The sequence below is a fragment of the Psammomys obesus genome, unplaced genomic scaffold (assembly GCF_907164565.1).
Source record: "Psammomys obesus unplaced genomic scaffold, mPsaObe1.curated_primary_1811, whole genome shotgun sequence".
NCBI lineage: Eukaryota > Metazoa > Chordata > Mammalia > Rodentia > Muridae > Psammomys > Psammomys obesus.
The window spans coordinates 1-3,362 of NW_026586407.1; the positions used below are offsets into that span (position 1 = coordinate 1).

General features: G+C 40.2%; 1 pseudogene; it reads right to left on the minus strand.

The window, feature by feature from the left end:
• Positions 1 to 476: 476 nt before the first annotated feature.
• Positions 477 to 1,028, minus strand: LOC129672415 (oogenesin-2-like; annotated as a pseudogene).
• Positions 1,029 to 3,362: the final 2,334 nt, after the last annotated feature.

Here is a 3,362-nt window from a genome sequence, read left to right on the forward strand (position 1 = left end):
CTCACATACATAAAATACATACAAAACTAAATTGTCAACATTGACATACCAATGATACCCTTTTACTTCATCCATGGTGCAGGAGCTCAGACCCTGGAACCAAGGGCAATGTAGAAAATTGCTCACCGCACACACTTGAAAAGTCCACATACTGTCTTCGCTCTGCAGTGCCAGAATTAATGTCAGGGAAACATAGGAATGAGGCAAGAAACCTGCTCCTGAACAACATCTCTGCTTTAATTAATTACTTCCTTTTTTATTTTCTTTTGAAACTGAGTTTTTATATCAAGAGGTTTAAAAATTCGGTGTCTATGTATGTGTATTGTGTAGATTTGTGCATGTGAAAGAAGGGACACACACAGGCCAGGAGAAGTGGGCCAATGACATGAAGCCTGAGGCCCATTTGAGAACTACCTGATATGAGTACTGAAACCAAAGTTTGGTCTTCTGAAAATGCAAGCTGTGCTCTTGAGGTGTCAACGACAGAGTCTGAATCCCCGGTCATAGACACAGGGCTCTCCACCTCTATGGCACATATTTGTAGCAAAGGAGATGTACTTGGGTGGTCTTATAGCCCTGAGTCTGTCTATTTGCTCTGCACAGAGTTGGACAAATCTCTCTGTGGAGACATAACATCATAGCACTCGAGATGGGCAGGGTACTGTTCCACATTCATCTTGCTCCAGTTGGCTGTGTGCTGCAAAAGGTTCCTCAGGATGTCCATAGAGAAGTCATTGCCATAGAAAATGACCTTGGCCAGCTGAGAGCACTGGCTGAGGGCAGGTATGAGCACAGTGAGCTGAGAGTCCTTCATTCTACAGAGCTACATGTCCAGGAACTGCAAAGTGTCTACCACATCCTCTAGGAGGACTCAGAGAGGCATAAGGTCCAAAGCTTTTAAGCCCACATATTTCATGTCCAGATGTTTCAGCTGAAAGAGCTTTAGGCACCTGGACAAGTAATTCAAGTCTGACTGTGAAATGTTACAATATGTGATGGACAGGGTCTTCAGTGGTGTCATCAGGCAACTAGGGATAGACCAGGAAATTAGTTCTGGAAAATGGTGTTGGAGAATATGGGTGGTATTTACACAGAGGTAGAAAGAACCTGGTGCCCCAAGGTCAGTTTGACCAAAGAGCAAGGACATTTTCTAAGATGCTTCCTTTTGGAATCTGCTCAGTCAAGACAAACCCACACTTCATCTCCTGGCCTTACTCTCAAGCAGAAAACCAGTACAGCCCATAAGCCCAGAAAGCACACATAAGAAATTCCAAATGAAAAGCATGGGAGATCTTTCCATTTTCTGCTATCTTCTCCAATTTATTTCTTCAAGACTTGAAGTTTCTTCATACAATCTTCCACTTACTCTGTTAGTTACACCAAGACAGTTTATGATTTTTGGGGCAATTGTGAAGGCTGTTTTTTTTTCCGTATTTTTTTCTCAGCCTCTTTGACTTTTGTATAGAGGGAGCCTACTGATTTCATTTTTTTAGTTAATTTTGTACCCAGCCACTTTGCTGGTGGTGTTTGTCAGCTATAGGTTTTGCCTGGAAGATTTTTGGGTCACTCATATATACTATCATATCATCTGTGAATAGATTCAATGCAATTCCTATCAAAACCCCAACAGAATACTTTACAGACTTTGAAAGAATAATTCTCAACAAAACAAAGACCTCAGAATAGCTAAAACAATCCTGAACAATAAAAGATCATCTGGAGGTAGTTCTATCTCTGATTTCAGGCTGTACTATAGAGCAACAGTAATAAAAACTGCATGGTACTGGCACAAAAACAGACTATGGGGTCAGTAGAATAAAATAGAAGATGGATAAAAACCCACACACCCATGGACACTTGTTTTTTGACAATGAAATAAAATCATACAATGGAAAAAAAGACAACATCTTCAACAAATGGTGCTGGTGTTACTGGATGTCTACATGTAAAAAAAATGGAGATAGATCCACATTTATTACCCTGAACAAAACTTAAATCGATGTAGATCAAAGAACTCAGCATGAAACTAGACTCAATGAATCTATTAGAAGAAAAATTGGGGAAGACCTTTGATCTCAATGACACAGGAGATAACTTCCTGAACAGAATACCAACAGCTCAGGTATAAGATCAACCATCAATAAATGGGACATCTTGAAACTGAAAAGTTCTGTAAAGCAAAGGACATTGTCAACAGAACAAAATGGTAACCTACAGACTGAGAAACAATCTTCACAATCCCTACATCTCACAGATGGTTAATATCTAGAATATATAAAGAATTTATGAAGTTAAGCACCAAGAAACCAAACAACAATTAAAAATGGGGTACTAAGCTGAACAGAATTCTTAACAGAGAAACACTGAATGGTGGAGAAACACTTAAAGAAATGCTCCATATCTTTAGTAATCAGGGAAATGCAAATCAAAATGACTCTGAGATTCTATCTCATAGACATCAGAATGGCGAAGATCAAAGACTCAAGTAACAGCACATGTTGGAAAGGATGTGGAGAATGGAGAACTCTCCTCCCTTCCATTGCTCATGAGAGTGCAAACATATACAACCACTTTAGAAAACAATCTGGCACTTTCTTAGAAAAGTGGAAGTAGCCGTTTCTCAAGATCCAGTTATACCCACTCCTGGGCATATACCTGAAAGATGCTCCACCACACAAGGGCATTTGCTCAACTATGTTTATGTTTATAGCAGCTTTATTTGTAATAGACAGAATCTGCAAACAACCTAGATGTTCGTCAACAAAAGAATGGAAACCGAAATTGTAAAATTTGTAGGAAAGTGGATGTAACTGGAAAAGATCATCTTGACGGAAGTAACCCAGATGAAGAAAGACACTCATGGTATATACTCCCTCATAAGCAGATATTAGGTATATAATACAAGGTAAACATACTAAAATCTACAGACCTGAAGAAGCTAAACAAGGAAAAACCTAGTGAGGGTGCTTAAATCTCACTCAGAAGGGCAAAAGGATGGAGAGTAGAAGCAGCTGAAGAAAGGAAACAGGATGGGAACATACAAAGATGTCCTCTGAATGAATCCACTCACCATGAGATCAAAGCATATGCAGAGAAAGAGACCCACAATTTGAGCAGACAGCAGGAAATCTTATGGAAGAAGGTGGGAATAGAAGGACTCAGCAGGGACAGGAACCCCACAAGGAGAACAACAAAGCCCAAAAATTAGACCTCCATAGATTGCTACACCAGCCAAGGACCATTCAAGAAGACCTAGACCCCCTGCTCAGATGTAGCCTATAGACAGCTCAGTCTTCAAGTAAGTCCACTAACAAGGAGAGCAGGGGCTGCCACTGACCAGAACTTGGTTGCCTGTTCTTTGA